Source organism: Dendropsophus ebraccatus, chromosome 4 (genome assembly GCF_027789765.1).
Source record: "Dendropsophus ebraccatus isolate aDenEbr1 chromosome 4, aDenEbr1.pat, whole genome shotgun sequence".
Taxonomy (NCBI): domain Eukaryota; kingdom Metazoa; phylum Chordata; class Amphibia; order Anura; family Hylidae; genus Dendropsophus; species Dendropsophus ebraccatus.
This window is the reverse complement of record NC_091457.1, coordinates 79762386-79785228: the sequence shown is the minus strand read 5'-3', so window position 1 is coordinate 79785228 and position 22843 is coordinate 79762386. Positions and strand designations below refer to the sequence as shown.

Below are 22843 nucleotides of genomic sequence, written 5' to 3'. Positions count from 1 at the left end.
CTAGGGGTTAAAACAAATAGATTTTTGGTAGTTTCAAAACTGGGTTAGACAGGTGAGCATTGCTATATACTTCTGCAGCAGCATTATTTTTACCTCTACCTGGAGTTCCCCTTTAAATTTCCTGGCAAAAAACTCTGCACACAGGTGGAAAACCTGCACACTAGCAGAAAACCTGACAGATTCTATTAAATTCAGTGAGGTCTCTCAAGCTCTTTTCATGTCCGTTAGTTTAAAAGTCTGTTCAGCTCCCTTTGTCGACAATGTGGACCTAGCCTTAGGGTATGTTCACACTGAGTAAAACAGGCGGAATTCCGCCCGTCTCAGTGTCCTATAGCCTGTCTATGGGAGAGCGTGCGCTCCTCCGCAGCCGCCGCTCTCCGCTCAAAGAAGTGACATGTTACTTTTTGGAGCGGAGAGCGGCGGTAGCATAGGAGCCCACGCCCTCTCATTCACTCACAGCGGCACACTGAGCACGCTGTATATCATAATGCAGAATCTGTTTCCCATTGAGTTATGCTTTACAAAAAAAATGTAGATTGAAAGTACAGATGTCACAATACCAGCTCTTTTATTTTGATACTTGATACCAATTTGATATTAAATAAAGTAAGAAAAAATGCGTAAAAATACAAATATACTGCCCCCTGCCCAGACTTTTTGAGCACTTTTTTGTTACATTTTATAGTTCGCACAATTACGCAGCAATCATGCCAAATATGTTTCTTTTTTTACAGAGTCCTGCTCCATAAAGGAGCGGCCCAGGACGGGATAAATGCTGCTGTCAGCTGTGACAGCGGCATGTACTATGTAAAATAGCCGGCACAAGCGATCGCCGTCAATATTTTGGTGCATCACTTATTGAAAGTGTATATTAACTACCGTAGTCATCTTCTGAACTATTGTAGTGTATTGTATTTGTCAGCATTGTGATAAACCACACTCTACACAGCCATGCCTCTGATATATTTAAAGGCTTATCCATGGAAGGCCTTTCAGCAGCCCCAGGACTGTTATGCTACTTTTACATGGAATGATAATTCGCCCGATCGTACGATTAACGATGTCGGAGTAACAATTTTTCTCTCCTCACCTTCACAACGGCACCACAGGAGTTAATTCATACCCTTGGGACAGGAAAAGCACAAACACAGAGGTTAAAAGCCCCTCCCCTTCCTACTAACACCAGTGCTTTTCCTGTCCCTGTAGGGCAGGCACGAGATGTAGGAATCAGTGTGAAGATGAGATTCCCCCGTTAAGAATATACGTTTAAGCAGCTTACCAGCGGGTTCGATTGGATGGGCTACCCTCCCTTCCTCCAGAGAAGCAGCTGGTACACAGAAGAGGCGGATGTACTGTCGTACGCGGCATCCTCAGAACAGTGACGGGATCGCGTCCAGGGGCCCCCGAGCTCAGGTTCCCTGGGGCGACGCACAATCCGGCAGGCCAGAGGTATTCGGCAAGGCCGCACGCCTTGCAACGGCCTACTTCCGGGTGCAGCAGCGTCACCGGAAGTGAGGTATCAGGCCTGGCCTAAGCAACTTCCGCCCGACGGAGCGCGCTGACGTCACACGCTGGAAGGGGCGGACATTTCGGCTCGCACAGGGAAGCCGGGCAGCATATTTAAAAACAGCAGTAGGACCAGCGGGTCGGCGTCCTCTGAGGTCTGAATCCACTGCTTCACCAATGGAATCTGCTGCCACACATAAGTCTTCTCAGCCAACCGCGGCGGTGAGTGTGCCTGACATATGCATCATATATAAGCCACACTTTGGAGGGGAGAGTACTATGATCTACATACTAATTATTGTATCATTATGTCATGTTGGTGCTGTTTTATTATAAGACTTTAAGAATTATTGTTGTCTTAGGAAAAGGAATCCTCTTCTAAAGAGAAGACTAAGCCCACTACATCTAAGAAATGTATTAACTGCTCTGACAAGCTCTCCTCCTCATCCAAAAAGAATATATGTCCCAATTGAGGATAGATCTTCCTTTTCAGCTGAAATTAAAAAAAATGATGAAACAGGAGATTAAAGCTGTCCAACCTGTGACTCCTCCTTCAGTACCAGTAACAGCACCAATAGAGACTCAAAATCCCTCCATTGCTCCTGCGGTGGAAGCTACAGCCATAGCTGCACCCCAGACATCATCAGCTGCTATATCAGATAATGCTCCTACTGTGTTTAACCTTCTTGCTGAACCTCCTCCACTGTTAATAGTACCTAGTACCTCTGGAGAATCTCCTAAACTTAAAAGGCGTAGAATCTGGACAATTATCAGAATCTATGCAAATGAGTGCGGATGATTTAGAAACTACTGAGGAGGTCAGGAAGTATTTTTTTGCATCTGAACGTATTGATCCCTTATTACGTACAGTAAGACATACTCTAGGTATGGAGGAGGTGCATGAACAGATTTCTGTAAAAGATAGACTGTTTTCAGGATTGAAAGCTAAGGATAAACTCGTATTTCCTATTCATGAGACCTTACAGGATCTGATTACAGATGAGTGGAAGGAGCCCGAGAGAAGACTCTTTGTTCCTAGTAACATCAAAAAACTACTCCCATTTAAGGAAGAGGAGATGGAGGTATGGAATGAGGCCCCTAAAATCAATGCACAGGTGGCCAAAGTCCTAAAAAAAGACAACCATAGTGTCAGGGAGTCCTGGGGTCCGGGAAGATGGAAGTCCCTTGTCTACACCCCCAACCCTTGTCCCTACCTGCTTGCCCCCGTAGGCTAACCCCTAGGGCAGCAACTGGGCAACAGTCCCTAGCTTACCTAAGGATACGGGGAGGTAGACACAGTACACACAGACAGGTATATATAAACAGGTCAGGCAGTCCGAGTCAGCAACAGGAGATCACGTCAAAATCCGAATCAGCAAACAAGGGGTAAACAGAGTCCGGTCCTAGGTCAAACACAAGTAACGCACTACAGACAATGAGGCAAACATACACTGGCAACTAGGTGTAAATCACCAGCTTAAAGGACAACTCCGGCGAAAAATTTTTTTGGCTTATTTAACACACATTACAAAGTTATATAACTTTGTAATGTGGTTAAATACCTGGTCTGGCCCCCTTCCCCCACTTTCCGACCCCCGACCCCCCACCCCGGAAGTTAAAGAATATATACATTACCTATTACGGTCGTCACGGTCCTCTTCTCTGGTGTCGGGTGATGTCAGAGCTGGGGGCGGTCCGGGTCTTCTTCCTCCTCGGCGTCTTCATTGAGAGTGAATGGGAGAGAAAAGGCTGCTGGTGCACATGCGCACCAGCAGCCTTTTCATTGGCTGGAGCGCATCACATGGCTTCCAGCTTGCTCAGCCCTGATTGGCTGAGCTTGCTGGAAGCCATGTGATGCGCTCCAGCCAATGAAAAGGCTGCCGGTGCGCAAGCGCGCTGGCAGCCTTTTCTCTCTCATGGACCCGGAAGAAGGAGACATCGCTGGACGGCGGACGCAAGTGACGGTGAGGCGGACGGCGGCCGAATGGAGTGGCGATTGTCACCGGAGGGATGGTGAGTATGGTGTCTGTGTGTGTCTGTTTTTTTTTTTTTTTGGGGGGTCCCGCCGGAGTTGTCCTTTAAATGCTACCAGAGCTCCCGCCCCAGCCTCTGATATGAGCAAGGAGTCTGACAGCAGCATGAAACACCAATAGCAGCCATGGAGCCCTCCCCTGTACTCAGACAGGTGCAAGCCTCAGGAGAATGCAACACCTGAATGCTTAACCCCACGAGCACCAGAGCGGAGTCAGGAGAAAGGCATGAGACTGGGTGTCAGCTCCCTGGCAGCAGAGCAAGAAGTGTGAACAGGTCAGAGAGAAATCGGGGTCGGCTGATTCTTCCAGCCGAGTTCACACACAGAGACTGAACTCTAACACATAGCCTTTGAGGACTCATTTCAATTAAAGGATCCTATGGATCGAAAAGCCGAGAGTCTCTTAAAGAAGTCATGGGATACAGTGTCCTTCTCTATAAAAAAATAATATAGCCTCTACCTGTGTGGCCCATGCTATCGCACGTATGGATTGAGCAGCTGGAGACCCATCTGAAGAAAAAATCTTCAAGAGAAGAAATTTTAAATTCCTTACCTTTTCTCAAAGATGCGGCAGCTTTCCTGGCGGATGCTTCAGCAGAAACAATAAGAGCATCAGCAAAAAATGGAGCTCTAACAAATGCTGCTAGAAGAGCCCTTTGGCTCAAAGATTGGTCAGGGGACTCACTATCCAAAGCGAAACTATGTGGACTCCCCTTTGAAGGGACTTATGTCTTTGGGTCAACTCTGGATAAAATCCTAGAGAAATCCTCAGACAAGAAAAAAGCCTTACCTGAGAATAAACCTCAGAAGGAGAAGGAGCCTTATAAGAAACCTAGGTTTCAAGAACCAGCAAGAGGCAAAGGTAAAAGTGGACGCTGGAGCTATCCCAAGGGGACCTGGGATTTTTTACAAACCCAAGGCCTCTCCAAATAAACAATGACATTGTACCGGTCGGGGGGAGATTAACAGATCATTTCTGTGTCTGGGAGAATATTACTCACAATTCTTGGATCCTAAACATAATAAAAGAAGGATACAAGAATAGAATTCACTCAATCTTCCCCTAGAAGATTTCATGTCTCCCAGCAGAAGTCACATATCCTGCAGACAGAGTTAGTGAAGAGTGTAAGGAAACTAATTTCTGCTCAGGTAGTATCCCCTGTCCCAGTAACGGAACTAGGGAAGGGGCATTATTCAAACCTGTTCTTGGTGAAGAAACCAAACGGGACTTTCAGGCTCATCATAGATTTAAAACCACTGAACGAAGTGCTAAAATACAGAAGATTCAAAATGGAATCAGTGAAATCTACGACTCCTCTGATACAAGAGAAGGCGGTCATGTCATCCATCGATTTGACGGACGCTTACTATCATGTCCCAATTCATGCATCCTCACAAAAGTACCTGAGATTTGCAATCTACATGGACGGTAAACTTAACCATTTTTAGTTTACAGCTCTTTCCTTCGGGATTTCTTCAGCCCCTCGCATCTTTACAAGTGTTATGGGGGAAGTAATTTCTTATCGCCACTTACAACGTGTAAGTATTGTATCTTGCTTGATAATCTTCTCATTATAGCAGATTCTCCAGAGAAGCGTCACCAGAACCTGAAGACAGCCATAGACCTTCTTCAGTCCCTAGGATGGCTGATAAACAGCCAGAAATCAGATCTCGTTCCAAGTACTCAAAAGGTATTTTTAGGAATCCTGCTTAACTCTGATAAACAAATGTCCTTTCTTCCAGCAGATACGAAAGCCTCCATTCGTAGTAAGATCAGTCTTTTTCGGGATAAAAGAACTTGTACTATAAGGGAAGCAATGTTTATTTTAGGCTCGATGACTGCTTGCATTGCGGCTATACCCTGTCGGTTTGGAACAAACTTCAAACAGGTTTGGATAAAAAATTTTCTTTGTCTTCTCATGTCATACAATCCCTAGACTGGTGGCTGGACCCAACAAATCTAGAAAAAGGGGTTCATTGGAACCCAATTCCCCAAAAGATCCTAAAGACAGATGCAAGCCTCTTCGGATGGGGAGCACAGCTAGAATCAGTCCTTCTGCAAGGTCGCTGGGGCCCGGAGATGATGAGAAGGTCATCCAACTACAGGGAATTATCAGCCGTCTGGATGTCCTTGAAGCAGGCCGGCAGTATGCTGAATCACTGTCACGTTATGTTGTCTGATAAGACATGGACAACAGTGGCGCACCTGAAACATCAGGGCAGTGCAAAATGGAATTCCCTTCAGGCAATATCTCACAAGATATTTACCTGGGCAGAAAAAAACATGCTATCAATAACAGCCACCCATCTGAAAGGATCAGAGAATGTCCAGGCGGACTACTTAAGCAGACACTTAATTCTTCCAGGAGAATGGTGCCTCAAAAAGTAGGTGTTCCAAAGTCTGACCCAAAAATGGGGTCTTCCACAGATAGACTTATTTGTGAACAAACAGAACAGGCAAGTACACAAGTTCTTCTCCCTGAACCCCAGGGAGCATCCTACGGGAGTAGACGCCCTAACACAAGCATGGACCTTCGACCTAGCATACGGGTTCCGATACCGCTCATCCCGAGAACTCTACAGAAGATAATCTCAGATTGTCATTCTCCTGGTACCATACTGGCCCAGGAGGCGCTGGTTCGGCCTACTACAGAAGTTGGCCATGGAACCTCCAGTACTACTTCCCAAAGATCCAGACCTTCTCCAACAAGGCCTCCTTCGTCATCCAGACCTACACAATCTCAGGATGTTGGCATGAATCCTGAAAGGATCATGCTCAGAAGCAGAGGCCTTTCAGAAAAGGAAATTTCCTCTATTCAAAGAAGTAGGAAACCAGTAACTAATAAAATCTATCTAAAGATTTGGAAAGTATTCACTGCCTGGTGTCCTACTCACCCTGCATTTCCAGAAGAGCCCAACATCACTCAAATCTTAGATTTTCTTCAAGCCGGACTAGACAAGGGTCTCAAACCAGCTACTCTCAAAGTACAGGTAGCGGCACTCTCAGCTATCTATGACCACAATATAGCAGACCATAGGTGGGTAAAGAAATTTATGAAAAGCGCCTCTAGACAGATGCCTACAATCAGAAATCTACATCCCCCCTGGGATCTTAATGTAGTACTGAAAGGTCTTACAACCTCACCGTTTGAACCTATGTCAGAATCTAATATTAGGTTTCTATCATATAAAACAGCCTTCTTGGTCGCTATAGTATCACCCAGAAGGGTAGGAGAGATCCAGGCTCTAACAATAAGGGAGCCATACTGTATAATTCAAGAAGATAGAATTATCCTCAAAACTGACCCGAACTTTCTCCCTAAAGTGGTTTCCTCCTTCCACCAATCACAGGATATTATCCTACCATCCTTTTGCACTTCTCCCAAAAACGAGACTGAGCTCAAATTTTACAGTCTAAACGTAAGAAGAGCAGTACTTCACTACTTAGAAGCCTGTAGCCAATGGAGGAAGGACCAATCATTGTTCATCCAATTTCAAGGCAAGAACAAAGGGAGGAAAGTCTCCAAAAGTGTCCTGGCCAGATGGATCAGGAATACAATAGAAGAAGCTTACAGAACACAAAGTCTTCCTTCTCCAATTCAAGTAAAAGCTCATTCTACTAGAGACATATCTATGACATGGGCTGAGAGAGCTAATGCCTCGAACAAATCTGCCGAGCAGCAACATGGGCTTCTCCGCATACGTTCACAAGACATTACAGACTACAGTTGCAAAGGAATGAAGACCTACCCTTCAGCAGAAAGGTTCTTCAGGCCGTAGTCCCACCCTAAGGTAAATAGTTGGTATTTCTCCTGTGGTGCCGTTGTGAAGGTGAGGAGAGAAAATGGTATTAGTCTTACCGGTAAGACTGTTTCTCCGATATCCTTCACAACGGCACCAGCATCCCTCCCTATAGTGTATTATATAAGATTCACGTGGTGCCAAGTGTGGTTAGAATGCACTGGTGTTAGTAGGAAGGGGAGGGGCTTTTAACCTCTCAAGTTTGTGCTTTTCCTGTCCCTAGGGTATGAGTTAACTCCTGTGGTGCCGTTGTAAAGGATATCAGAGAAACAGTCTTACCGGTAAGACTAATACTATTTTTTTTTTTCATAACGATCAGCATTTAGACGGTACGATATATCGTACGGAAATTCGTTTTGCAAATTGCAAATTCGCTTATCTCACACATTGGTTAAATCAGCGAACAACTGTTCACACAGAACGATTTGCAAATTTTTTGCAAACGATCAACGACGATTTGAAAACTTGTTGAAAGATCATAACGATTTCTCGCTCGTCGTTTGATCGTTCGGTGCGTTTACAAGTAAGATTATCGTTAGAATTCGATCATTATCGTGCGAATTGGCACGATAATCATTCCGTGTAAACGCAGCATTATGGATACCGATCGAAAGCCAGACAACGCCACTGGACTTTTAATCAAGCATATACCTCCATTACATGCCGCACTTGACAATAGCATTTAACAGGTTAAACTACCCAAATTGGAGGATTTTCTGCTCCGCGTAGGTACAGAAGTAGTTGTCATACTGACATCTGATCCCATGCAATGCCAGCATTTTTGCACTTAAAATTTTTTCCTCTATGCATTCTAAGAGCCATAGGGAGAGATTTATCAAACATGGTGTAAGGTGAAACTGGCTCAGTTGCCCCTAGCAACCAATCAGATTCCACCTTTCATTTTCCAAAGAGTCTGTGAGGAATGTAAGGTGGAATCTGATTGGTTGCTAGGGGCAACTGAGCCAGTTTCACTTTACACCATGTTTGATAAATTTCCCCCATAGTGCTTTTATTTTTCCACCTACAGGGCAGGTTGGGGTGTCATTTTTGAGCCACAATCTCTAGTTTTTTATTAGTATCTTATTTCTGTAGATGGGAATTTTTGAACCTCTTTTAGAAAGGTAATCCTGACTGTTTTCCTATTTTCATGTATGCCGTTTACCATGCAGGAATACTATTTTTATTTACTGGACCCTGAACTTTTTTACAATTTCCATAAATTTTACCCACAAACCAAATATCCCTAACTTTTTGTAAGAAGTTGTTAAGGGGTTAATGTATAATAATAATTATAATATCATTCATACTCCCCACAAAACAGATGTCTTTATTATGTACAAGGACAGGGTATACTTTAACATTAACTCAACATGTCTCAGAAAATTGCAGAGTTAGGATTATTCATCCTTTACCAATTTGTTCAGATAAAGGGATGCAGCAGACCTAAGTACAACCAGCCAGCACATGGGTATATTACAAATTGTTATCTAAGGGATTCCATTGGCTTTTACGTAACCGGTATTTACCATTACATGTTATCATGATATACAAATTACACAGCCCTAAAGATTTTAATTTCAAATTCGCCCCTGTTACATTTAAATCCACATACGAGAGAGAGAGAAAGATATGAAGTATATGTGATGTGAATATATACCTACATATATCTGGAATATGAGTGACAAGCTCTTTATATCATTCAGTTCTCTGCTCCCATGGTGTGAGTTATGATGTAGTGCTAATTTCTACAAGAGGGTGCAGAGGTTAAAGGTCAGAATCTTATTTCTCTGCAGAACACTGAGCACTGCCACAGTCCAATATTTCATCTTAATAAACCTAACCAGAGCACAGACAGGGCAGGGGCCCCTCATAAATCTGGCACCTCACAACGGCCTCTCTACTCCAGTACCCCAGACAATTGTTCATTCTGAGGTAAAATCTAGCCGTGCTGCTGCCCTTGCAAACTTCCACCTAGACGTCAATATCCCACATGCTTTGACTTGTTAATCAAATGACTTTATTTAGTCCAAAGCTATTTTTTCCTAATAAAAACACAGTATTTATCTCCCCGGCTATAAAAACGGGATTGTTTTCAACTCTTCACTTATAGTTAAGATGCACATTTAGCGGGGATTGATTTCCAATGCTACGCTCAATACCTTGTCACTTGCCATTTCCTACACAGAGCATCTGTGTTCAGTTACTTATTGTAGGGAAAAAGCCCGTGTGGAATATTTAAGAAAATTTAAGGAATGATTTGGTGTCCCAGATACCTGGATGAGCAGCTCTTTCAACAATATGCACCTGCTTAGGTTCCCTGGCCCGCCACTTACTGTTGTGAATTACACACTACTCTAGCCTTGAGGGTCCATGAGAGTTTGTGAGCATTCTGAGGACATCACCGCAATGATATTACTGCCACAAACAGCTAACATTAAAGAGGATCTATTAACTTGTTGTGAGAAAAGGATTGGTTACATTTCCGTCTTTCTTTGTATATTCATTTGCACAATGAGGACAATACTAATGGTACGATACATACATTACATTTTAATTTGGGGTACAAAAGATAAATACTGCAAGAACATTTTTACTGTTAGGCTGGGTTCACACACAGTATTTTTGCTCAGTATTTTGGTCTTCATATTGCAACCAAAACCAGGAGTGGATTAAAAACACAGGCTATGTTCACACCAGGGCTGTGGAGTCTGAGTCTGAGCTAGTTTTGGCTGGAGTCGGAGTTGGAGTCGGGAAAAAAATGTACCAACTCAGACTCCAGCTTTAAAAAAATCTTTAAACAATTTAGAACAATGGTATTGAGTTGACTTTTAATTTTAAGTTTTGCTCATCAATATATTTTATGAGCATTATTCTAATAGATCACTGGCTCTTTTACATAAGGGTGGTCAGGGAAAAGTTGTCAGCCACTATTTGGCAGTTTGTTTCTGAGCTGGAAGAGTCCATTGTGTGGGGGGAGATCTGTGCTGTTCTCTTCCTGGATGCTGGATGATTGTATTTGAGCAGTAGTGTAATATGAAGATATCCTATGTAATATAGAGGAGGAGGAGAAGACATAAGTAGTGTAGCAGTAACCTCAGTCCTCAGTGTGGGGTTTTCTTTCTGGGAGAAGATTGTGTGTTTTTCTTCAGTGTTCTATGGCAGCAACTTTGTGTGTGTGTGTGTGTGTGCACACTATGGCTGCAGCAGGCTGTGTGTGTGTATGTATGTATGTATGTGTGCTATGGCTGCAGCAGGCTGTGTGTGTGTGTGTATATGTATGTAGGTGCGCTATGGCTGCAGCAGGCTGTGTGTGTGTGTGTATGTATGTATGTGCGCTATGGCTGCAGCAGGCTGTGTGTATGCTATGGCTGCAGCAGGCTGTGTGTGTGTATGTATATGTGCTATGGCTTCAGCATGCTGTGTGTGTATGCTATGGCTGCAGCAGGCTGTGTGTGTGTGCTATGGCTGCAGCAGGCTGTGTATGTGCTATGGCTGCAGCAGGCTCTGTGTGTGTGTGTGCTATGGCTGCAGCAGGCTCTGTGTGTGTGGGTGCTATGGCTGCAGCAGGCTGTGTGTGTGTGTGTGTGTGTGCTATGGCTGCAGCAGGCTGTGTGTGTGTATGCTATGGCTGCAGCAGGCTGTGTGTGTGTATGCTATGGCTGCAGCAGGCTGTGTGTGTGCTATTGCTTGCCCCCACAGTGACCCTCAACATCACTATGTGTGACTATCAGTATGGCTGACCCCTCTGTGTCACAGGGATTTGGCAGTGTTAGCAGTGTTTCTCTGTGTATGGTGAATATTAGTTAGAAACATTGAAGATTGTCAGCAGGAAAAACCACCTGCTCCATCTAGTCTAGTTCTGAGTTGTTCAGGACATGGAGGCTCTGCACACACAGGAGAAGCTGCTTTATATACAGTATTCCTTTATTCACTCAGAAGTTGTAACAGGATTATGTAGGACATTAGGGAGAAGCTGCTGAACCAGTGTGATAAATAACTCTACTGGTATCTGACCGGCCATTTATGAAGGAGCAGGAGTCTGAGTCGGTCCTGATAAAATTTGGGAGGTTTTTAGGTTTGAGCCTAAAGAAACGATCAGCCAACAATGGTTTTATCGGCTGATCATTGTCTCTATTAGGCTATGTTCACACAACGTCAAAAATAGAGAAAAGGCGGCCAATTTTGATATTTAAAAAAATGTCAGTTTTTGCCGCAATTTAACTGACTGCAAGGCAATGCATTTAAGTCAATGAAAAGATGGACATCCAATGCACGCAATGTATTGAATAACGGACATTTTTACCGCAGACGTGATCATTATTTTCGGGCGTTTTTTGCAAACAGCGACCGTTTTTTATTAATTGTTCACACACAGTTTTTTTTGTCACTGTTCTTTGTCTGTTTTTACTATTAAATTCAATGGATTTTTGCATTAAGCCACACCCAAAAGGCCAATTATTCCACCTAAGGGTCCATTTACACAGAAAGATTATCTGACAGATTATCTGCCAAAGATTTGAAGCCAAAGCCAGGAATAGATTTGAAAAGAGGGAAAATCTCAGGCTTTCCTTTATGACCTGATCTGTCTATAGTCTGTTCCTGGCTTTGGCTTCAAATCTTTGGCAGATAATCTATCAGATAATCTTTCTGTGTAAATAGACCCTCAGCTAGAATAATGTACCAACAGCCGTCATTACACTAACGTCCGTCATTACACTAACGTCCGTTTTTTTAGACTTAAAATGACAGATGTCATTTTAAACAGAGCTGAAAAAATGTTGTGTGAACATAGCCTTACACTGAGCGATTATTTAGCCAATTTTTGCTCCGTGTAATAGGGCCCTTACATCATGTTCTGCAGAGGCTCTATAAAGCACGCTGTAAAAAGCTCTAGGTCTATACAAGATTTAACCTTCAATGTACATATTCACTGCCAGCAAACAGAAATCTTATAACTCTTGAGGAATGGAAAAAGTATACTAGAAAGCTGTAGAACTTTTCATTATACAATGAATAAATTAAAGGACAACTCCCACAAATTTTTTTTTTAGCTTATTTAACACACATTACAAAGTTATATAACTTTGTAATGTGGTTAAATACCCGGTCTGGCCCCCTTCCCCCACTTTCGGACCCCCGACCCCCCCCGCCCGGAAGTTAAAGAATATATACATTACCTATTATGATCGTCGCGGTCCTCTTCTCCCGGGCGGCATCTGGTGACGATGACGTCAGAGCCGGGGGGCGGTCCGGGTCTTCTTCCTCCTCGCGTCTTCATAGAGAGTGAATGGGACGGAAAAGGCTGCTGGTGCACATGCGCACCAGCAGCCTTTTCATTGGCTGGAGGGCATCACATGGCTTCCAGCTTGCTCAGCCCTGATTGGCTGGGGTTGCTGGAAGCCATGTGATGCGCTCCAGCCAATGAAAAGGCTGCCGGTGTGCAAGCGCACTGGCAGCCTTTTCCATCCCCAGGACCCGCAGGACCCGGAAGTCAGAGACATCGCTGGACGGCGGTGACGGTGAGGTGGACGGCGGGCGAATGGAGTGGCGATTGTCATTGGAGGGATGGTGAGTATGGTGTCTGTGTGTGTCTGTGTTTTTTTTTTTGGGGGGGGGGGTCCCACGGGAGTTGTCCTTTAATGTAGCATTATTGATATAACACCAAAAAATTGCCATTATTTTAAAACAATGGGAAGATTTATCAAACATGGTGTAAAGTGAAACTGGCTCAGTTGCCCCTAGCAACCAATCAGATTCCACCTTTCATTCCTCACAGACTCCTTGGAAAATGAAAGGTGGAATCTGATAAAGGTGGTATCAAACCATGATGAATAAATCTCCCCCATTGTTTTTAAATAACAGCCATTATTTGCCATTAAATGGCGGCCATCCACTCAATTTCAACAAGGTGTGAACATAGCCTTTCTGTGTTTTCAATTCACTCCTGGTTTTAATTGCAAAATAATGAACAAAAATACTGTGTGTGAACATAGCCTTAAGGGAAAGTGCTCATAAAGGCGTATACTTCAAACTATGAAGTCCTGATGAATGATGAGACTACAAATAGGGTAAGCAAACAGATCACATGCACGCTACTATATTACGACTTTGTATGTCTTAGCCAGGCTTTGCAAACAAGCCTGTGTTTTCAATCCACTCCTGGTTTTGGTTGCAATATGAAGACCAAAATACTGAGCAAAAATAGTGTGTGTGAACCCAGCCTAACAGTAAAAATGTTCTTGCAGTATTTATCTTTTGTACCCCAAATTAAAATGTAATGTATGTATTGTACCATTAGTATTGTCCTCATTGTGCAAATGAAGACATAATATGATTATCATAAATGTGAGGTAAAATGACACCTTACTGTACCTCCATATGCCTCTGATATTTTACTAAGACAAAAGACCTTTCTTTTGTTTTGTTTTTTTTCTCCATAGGAATCCAGTAAGAATAAAAATGTTCCTCAGACACCGTATTTTTAAAAGCTATTCTAGAAGCATCTACAGTAGATAACATTTTCCATCATAATCCATCATAATCTTTGTTCTATTAGATTGTAAGCTCAGCTGGGACAGGAACATGAGCATATAAATAAATATTCTCCAATTGCTCAGCCCAATATAATGTATAGATAATAAACAAATAAAAGCATAATCCATTATTAATAAGCATATGCTGTAGTTTCCAGGCACATAGACACATGTGCCTACATACATAGATTACTCCGCTAGAAAGGCTGCAGTGCTGGTTAGATTTAATAGGAAATGACAGGAGTATAAATTGAACCCTGACAGTAGTTTCATGTGTTCTCAATAGAACTGAACTGATGTTTGATCAGAAGAGGATAAAAACAGAGGTTGATACCTACTTTAAACGTGTTCTTCCCTTTAACCTCGATTATATTCTAGTCTGTTCTACCTCCTATTTCTCCAATAAAACTATAATTTCTCTCTTTTTGTTCCCCCCTTAGTATATTGGAGGGTCTGATGGATGGAGATGGCTGCGTTTCCATGGTAACCCGTGCCCTGTCTCCTTGGATGGATGGAATCCTTCTACATTAGGCTTGGGGTACTGAATATTTTTCACCTACCCAAGTCTTCTAAGGACACACAGTCCTGTACTGGATTATTACCATTTTCTTTTTCATTATTACAGGTTGTTCCCACTGAAACCATCAGAATGGACAGCGCGCATTAGCTCACCGACAAGTCAATGCATTTGATTTACTTAGGGTATGAACTGGATATTATTTTTGCACTTCCGAATGTATTAGAATGCTTATGTGTTATTCGCCAGTTAATGGGTTTATATGTTACCCACAATGCAAAGGGCTAAAAACTGCATAGCTTATTGATTATAAAATAAAAATAATTTCATAGTAGATTTGACTTTTGTATAACTTGTTTACAGATGCTGGAAAAGATTGACATAGCCAAAGATAAATGTCTGTTTTGATCATTGTCTAGTGTTCTGCCGTAAGAAAGAATTGATTTTGAATATTTATCGACTAAATAAAACCCTGGTATAAAACTCTGAGCATTTTGTATCTCCGGAGGAGGAGGATAGTAGATTTTAGATTCTTAAAACATCTAAGAACATTCTGAAAACTAAACTATACACCCAGAAGTAACAGGTTTCCTCTCAGCTACATCCTTTGCAAACAAGTTCAGAAAATAAAGCAAGCAGCTTTTAACTCCCTATTGGTAACACATAGGCTGGATTTACACTGCACATGGCTGTATTTTAGCATATAAAGGATGCTAACACCCCCAGTTCTGGTTATGTCCATAATGTATATTAGGGTGAAACCTTTAATTTGGAATATACACTAATAGGCTACAAATAAACTCACATTTTACTCAAATTTTAAAAAAAGCAGCACGTAATATAGTCTATAGGAATACACCATGAACCTTGAAAAGCACTAATACTATTTGACTCCCTAGAAATATGCCTTTTCTGTTTCCTAGGATTTTCCTGCAATTTTATTTTTACAGCTTTTTACCTCCTTAGGGTAATATGAAAATCTCTTGATTTTCTCTTGGAACAAAAGGAATGTACTGATGTATAAGATACAGGGCATATTGGAAATAGAAAAACATAGTAATTGTAGACAACACAGAATTAAAACCCTGTGACATATATAATACAAATGTTTATATTAAGAATATACAGTTGTCGCCTTATATTTAAATTAAAATCATGTAAAAGCATCATAAAAAATAGTTATGGCCCCTTTAAGCTATTATTCCCTAATATTGGTCACTTTTTTCCTTAATTATGAACCACAAATACAAATCATGAAGCACACTGTGATGAATTAACACAGGCACTTGATCAGTTGCCAAAGCCTTCAAACCTGAAGTACAATGACCATCTTTCTTTCAGTGCCTCATCAAAGGAGATGACATCAAGGGCACCAAGGGGAGTGACTTGAGTCACTTATTAGTTTTCCTGAGATAAATGAAAACAGCTGAGACCAAGAAGAAACAATTATAGGGATTCAAAGGACATTATACTGGTATCATACTTGAGCTACTAAAAATTGAGGCTACACTTTGATCCCACACCTTTGGATAGCAGTAAGTTTGGTTTAGGTATAGCATAGGATGCAAGTGATTTTAAATACACTGTCTAAGTATCTCAGGGTGTTGCTGCTTAATTAAAAACAATAACAATAATTATATTAATAAAAAATAAAATGTGCAGTATAGGCACAACTACATAACTCATGCACATTTGTTCTGAGGAAAGATGCGTGCCTCCTGAAACATGTCAACCTCATGCTAACTTTGAATAAAGTATTCATTATTTTATAACCTGTTTTAGTCATCTGTCGGCATACAGTGGCAGCGCTGGTATTATTGTACCCGAACCATTTTTTTTCGATTTTCCTTATCCTTGTTACAGGCCCCCATCCAGGGAATACCCCGTCAGTTGGTACACTTAGCTTGGCAGCAGCTGAATGCCTTCACCTCCTACTCCAACTGGACACTGCGATCCATTAAGTACCCTGTTTAGGGTGATATGCTTCAAGCCAAGTGGCTACAAGTTGAGCGCCGGTGACTTCTTTTTCTTTTTTCCTTTAGCTATGGTTATGGTAGCATGTAATATGTTCTCTACACACACGTTTGCTTTCAACGCCTTCAAAAAGTTGATGGTCTTAAGAGGACTGTCACCCAACATTTTTACTTCATAGCAAATACTGAAATCACAGACGTTACCCACGCGGGGCATTTATTGAAAACTGTCTTTGTTACCCATAGCAACCAGTCAGTACAGCTTTTATTATTCAGTAGCGCTATAACTTAATATTGAGACCTGTATTGTGATTGGAAGCTAAGAGAAACAAAGATGATTTCATATACTGGCTGAACTTTCTGGCTTCATGCAATAAAGACTATACAGACAGAAGTATTGGGGCATGTACAGCAGAGTACGAGTAGGGATTAACATGGAGATAGTCCTACTATGTGGTTATAACAGCTTTCACTCATCTGGGAAGACTTTCTACAACGATTTTGGAGTATGTCTGTGGAACATTTTGCCTATTTATTCAAAAGAACATTTGGCTCCATTCTAATTCATACCAAAGGTGTTTGATGGGGTTTAGGTCAGTCAAGTTCTTTCACTCCAAACTCGCCCAACCATGGCTTTATGGACCTTGCTTTGTGCACTGAGGAGCACTCATGCTGGAATAGAAAAGGGCTAAACCCAAACTGTTCCCGCAAAGTTTTAAGCATACTATTGTCCAAAATATGTTGGTATTCGAATGCATTAAGACTTAACTGAAACTAAGGGGCCTGAGCCGACCCCTGAAAAACAACGTATAATATAATTCCTCATCCACCAAACTTATAGTTGGGACAGTGCAGTCAGGTAAGTAATGGCCTCCACACATTCACCAGCCCAGGCTCGACCACCAGACTGATATTTGCGCATACCGTGTTTCTCTGAAAATAAGACAGGGTTTTGTATTTATTTTTTTCCCCATAGAAAAAAGCTCCATTTTACACCACTTCAGGCAATGCCTGGTATTAGCTTGGTGATGTAAGTTGCTGTGGTCCTAAAGGCTTTCAACTTTCAATAATATCAATCACAGTGGAAGATCTAGGAAGGAAGAAACTTCACAAACTGACTTATTGCAGCAGTGGCATACTATTATAGTACCATGCTGCAAGTTTGTGAGCCCTTTAGAATTATTCATTCATTTACAAATGCAGACTGCATTGGTAGGCACTTTCATACACCTGAATTCAGTGATTAGGAGGTGTATTTTCTACATAGTATATCTGTAACATATGAGAAGAAATTGTTTCATTCAAAGATAGATTTTTTTAATATACTGTTAGGTTGTCGCTGCTGCAACTTTTAGGTCGCGACCCTAGCCCCAAACAAGGTAGTATCAAAAAGAAAATTTCACTCATCTAAGAAGTACATGCACTTTAAAAGGAATGTGTCACCAGAAAAAGACCTGTTGTTTATATCAAGTTTTTATGTTAAAAGGAGAAGTCCTGCAAAAAATCACCGGCATGCAGGGCAGTGTGGGAACATATTAAAGAATGTATACCTACCTGGGAAGCTGGTTCCGTCCGGCCGTTTTTTTTTTTCCCCACCCGGGCTGAAGCACTGGAAGCAGCCCAGCCCACCCACAGTGGGAGGACGTGGCTCCATTGATTGTGTGCCTGCCCGGGCTGGTGCTTGGTAATAGACCAGCGCCGTTAGCAGGAACCAGGCCACAGTTCAAAAAAAAAAAAAAGACCACGGTACTGGCTTCCCCGTGCCAGCCCTGTTCTATTTATATACAACACTTCAAGGCACACTGATGGTAGATTCACTTTAAGATTTTAGAATTTTTACATTTATAACCTATATTATAAAACTTCCAAAATCTAGTAGTATTCATTTTGGTCACTAGGCTTATTGTTAAGCTGACACTTCCTGTTCTGTACAGATTTCCCAGTAGTGCCCTTTTATTGACACCAAATCTGCAGTCTTTCTAGCCTAGTAATATATGTATGTAGACACATGTGTCTGTGTGCCTGGAAACTACAGCATACGCTTATTAATTATGGATTATGCTTTTATTTGTCAACTATACATTGTACAGAGCTGTGCAGTTAGAGATTACTCGTATGCTTATGTTCATGTCTCTGCGTAGCTTACAATCTAAGGCCGGGTTTACACTACGTAAGACACCAGCCGTTCTGTGACCCGGCCATGTCACAGAACGGCCAGTGTCAATGAAGTTTATCTTGGCTGTACTGTAATACAAGTCAAATAAACTTCAATTCTATTGAATTGGGATGCGGGCACATCTCCATTGTGTGACCTGTCAGGCTTGTGCAGCCGCACAAAACGGACATGTCAGCTTTTCGCCGCTAGGGATCCCGACGGGAGCGTATACTATGTGTATACACTCCGGCCAGGATTCCATACACTGCAGCACAACATAAGTTTTGTATTAATCATGGCCGTTGTTGCAAATCGGCAACAAGGGCTGAGATTAATACAAAACTTACGTTGTGAGAACATAGCCTTAGACAATAAAGATGATTTAAAAATGTATATAGATGCTTCTAGAATAGCTTTAAAAAATAGTGTCTGAATGAATATTGCAGTTTTAATATTTGTTGAATTCCTATGAAAAAACAAACAAATGTAAGGTCTATGTCTTGTATGTAAAATATCAGAGGTATACAGAGGTACAGTGAGGTGTCATTAGATCTCTGTCTTTTTGGCTTGTCATCAGATCTATTTGCTTAGCCTATTTATCAGTCCCATCATTCATCAGGGCTTCATAGTGTTTTCTGAAGCGTATGCCTTTATGATCATTTTCCCATGTGAAGCTACACAGTTAGGGCTTAACTACTACGTGAGGTTACAATTAGAGTGGTAATTACAGTGTGTGGGCATAGTAGTGTACGGTAACCAATAGGGTCATAGGTACAGTGTTTGGGACAATACCAAGATGGGGGTGTCAATTTCTGCACGTGTCCATGGTAAAGTAAAGTAAAGGGACTTACCTCATTCAAGACTCCAAAAAAAAAAAACATTCACCAGAATGAGAAGAACCGACTAAATAGTGTTATCAGTTGCATAATTTAGTGCAAAATGTCTTAAAAGTGTTGCAACCGAGCGTGTCTTGGCGTGGAGAAAAAACCTGGCAAATAGAAACATAGAAGATTGCCGCCAGAAAAAGACCACGTGGTCCATCTAGTCCGCCCAGTTAGTATTTCCCTTATCATAGGATAGATATATGTTTACCCCTGGCATGTTTAACGAGAATGTACCATCAGTACATTTTCTTTGATTTTTGCACAAGGATAGAACGGCGCTGGTGTGGGGAATCAATAGATCGGCATCAGAGAGGGGCAGAGGTTTCCTCCCATTTAGGGTGGGCCGGCCAACCTCAAGTGCTTCACCCCCGGTCTTTTTGTAGGTGAGGTCTCCAGAACTAAACACAGGATTCCAGATGTGGTCTCACTAGAGCTCCATACAATGAGATCACAATCTCCCTCTTCCTACTGGTTATACCTCTAGCTATACAGCCTATCATACAATTTGCTTTCTCTTCTGCCTGGTTGCACTGGTGACTCATTTTAGGCTGTCAGAAATCACTACAACCAAATCCTTCTCTTCTGAAATCTTTTCCCTCCCCAAGTGAAGTATTTTACATTTGGAATTTGGAAATGTACTAAGTGGAAAGCACCAAACACAAATGTCCAATAGCTCTGTAAAATCTGAAAGCACTTAATCAACTGCAGAAAAATTTACCATCCTTCCATTTGATAACCTGCGTGATTCCTAACATCTTGTAGATAACTATTTTACAAAAAATTAATCCTTACCCCAGGGATATAGCATGTACATAGCTGGGCTTTTGCATCCAGGGGGCATACCCACTGAGCTTTTACAGTTTATTTTCATAATTGTAAAATGATAGCTTGGTGCTGAAGGGCTCAATCTGTAAAAGGAAGCATAATTTTGGGTGTTAAATATTAACATCAAATCTATTATCTTTAAACATCTTCCTGTGCTACACTCTGATGAAACATGTGCCAACATCCTTACAGATGGCATCAGATGTGTAGTCAGAAGAGGTAGATCCCTAGCTAATGTCTTGTCACCCACTGTTCTCAGGGATCAATCTCCACGTACTTGGCTGTCCACAACTGGCTGTTTTCGGTATTCTCTCCCTAGATGCTCCATATGTAAATTTATGACGGCACAGAGACATTTTGTCTCTAGCGTTACTAGAAAAAACTATAATATTCCCACTCTGATATATTGCGAGACTAATCATGTAGTGTATTTGGCCACTTGTACCATTTGCAATTTGCAGTATGTTGGCTGCACTATTAGAAAACTTAAAAAACGCATAGGCGAGCATCTGAGAGACATATCTGCAGCCACGAGAATGATTTTACATCGCCCCATGTCCGGACTCTCCCGTCACTTTGTGGAGCAACATGGGGGCGATGTGTCTTCTCTTCATATGTGGCATTGAGAGTGTTAACAGACCGCAGAGAGGGGGGGGACTGACTTCACAGAGCTAGACCAAGAGAAGCATACTGGATTTTGGAACTAGATTGCCAGTCACCCCTGTGTCTCAACCTGAAAAATGATTTAGCGTATATATACTAATTATTCACATCATTTGTTTCTCTTTTTTGTTGAAAAGAAAAAAAAAAAGATTTTTATTTATTTTTATTTGTTTGTTTTATGTGGTACACCTAAAATTATGTTTCTTCCTTGTATCTTTTGATATTGGTTTTCATTTTTTGTTTTTGTTTTATACTATCTGCAACTTGTATTTCTCATGTCAAACAAAATGTGGTATAGTCACACATAATGTTCACTTATGGTCATTTACTCTACTCCTCATACCATGTTTTAGGTGTGAATCAGAACCAAGCTCTTGCCCAGGTGTTCTGTGTGTCGCATTTCCTCCTCTCTGTTCCTTGTCCCTCCCCTTCCTATTCTCATTTAGAATGTTTGTATAAATAGAAGTGCATAGAGTATGTACAATATGTTATGACTAAGGATTAGTGTTGAGTAGAGATGAGCGAACCTGGAGCATGCATGAGTCGATCCGAACCCAAACTTTCGGAATTTGATTATCGGTGGCTGCTGAACTTGGATTAAGCCCTAAGGCTATGTGGAAAACATGGATATAGTCATTGGCTGTAGCCATTATTTCCAGACAACCTTAGAGCTTTATCCAAGTTTAGCAGCCCCAGCTAATCAGATACCGAACGTTCGGGTTCGGATCGACTCGAACCCGGTTTGCTCATCTCTCGTGATGAGCAAACATGCTCGTCCGAGCTTGGTACTCATTCGAGTACTAAGGTACTCGATGGTACTCGTTACTCGGACGAGCATCTTGCGATACTCGAGAAAATCTCATCATCCGCTTCCTGTAAGTTTCGGTGCTTTTTCTCAGCCAATAAACATGCAGGACACTCTTTGGTACATCCTGCAAGCACGTGGGACCCATACATGCCGCTAGCACGATTGGTTGGCCAGATCAGATGACCCTGCCATATAAAAGGCTCGGCTCACATGCATGCTGGAAGAGATTAGGGACAGAGCTGCTGCTGGTCAGGGAGAGCGTTAGGGAGGGAATAAGCGTTCCAGTAGGCAGGGAATACTAGCGAAACAACCAAACAGCCCTTGTAAGGGCTTCAAATAGTTTTTAAATTGTATTACTACAGACTGCTACTGGGACTTGCAGTGCAGCTACTACGATTTTAGCGGCACACTGTGGTGATCGGCTGCTGGCAGAAAGGGGACATTAGATGTTGCATACAGACCCCTAACAAGTGCTCAGTACTATTTTATTGGGACCTCAACTATATTTTCTGATTTCTGTATTTCTTACACAAGACATATCTAAGTTCACTACTGCTTCCACAGTGTAAAGGGGGAGTGTATATAGGTGCAGCCACCAACAGATTGTATCCCACAGCCCCCTAAAAACTAGTGGACCCTCTACTATATTTCCTGATTTCTGTATTTCTTACACAAGGCATATCTAAGTTCACTACTGCTTGTTTAGTGTAAAGGGGGTGTCACAGAGTGTGTATCCCACAGCCCCCTAAAAACTAGTGGGCCCTCTACTATGTTTTCTGTATTTCTTATGCAAGGCATACAGGACCCCCTGAATTATACACTACAGGTATACATGACCTCCACCAACCATATACTACAGGTATACAGAACTCCCAAACTCTAGGCTACAAGTATACAGAGCCCTCCAAAGTATACAGTCCAGGTATACAAGACCTCCACCAACTGTGTACTACATGTATACAGGATCCCCCAAATTATACACTACAGGTATACATGACCTCCACTAACTATATACTACAGGTATACAGAACCCCCAAACTATAAAGTACAGGTATTCAGGACTCTCCAAACTATACAATACAGGTATACAGGACCTCCACCAAGTAAACACGACAGATATACAGCACCTCCACCCACTATACACTA

General features: G+C 41.9%; 1 long non-coding RNA gene across 6 annotated transcripts in view; it reads left to right on the top strand.

Moving 5' to 3' along the window:
- The window catches only part of LOC138788347 (uncharacterized), a 31466-nt gene extending 16720 nt beyond the window's left edge, over positions 1-14746 (top strand). For 5 of the 6 annotated variants that reach the window (XR_011362576.1, XR_011362575.1, XR_011362578.1 and 2 more), the window contains exons 2-3: positions 14313-14410; positions 14498-14746. This is a non-coding gene — a long non-coding RNA (uncharacterized lncRNA). Of the gene's footprint in view, positions 1-12823; positions 12908-14312; positions 14411-14497 lie in introns of those variants that run through there. The other variant, XR_011362577.1, reaches the window with a different exon arrangement.
- The last annotated feature ends 8097 nt before the right edge of the window (positions 14747-22843 follow it).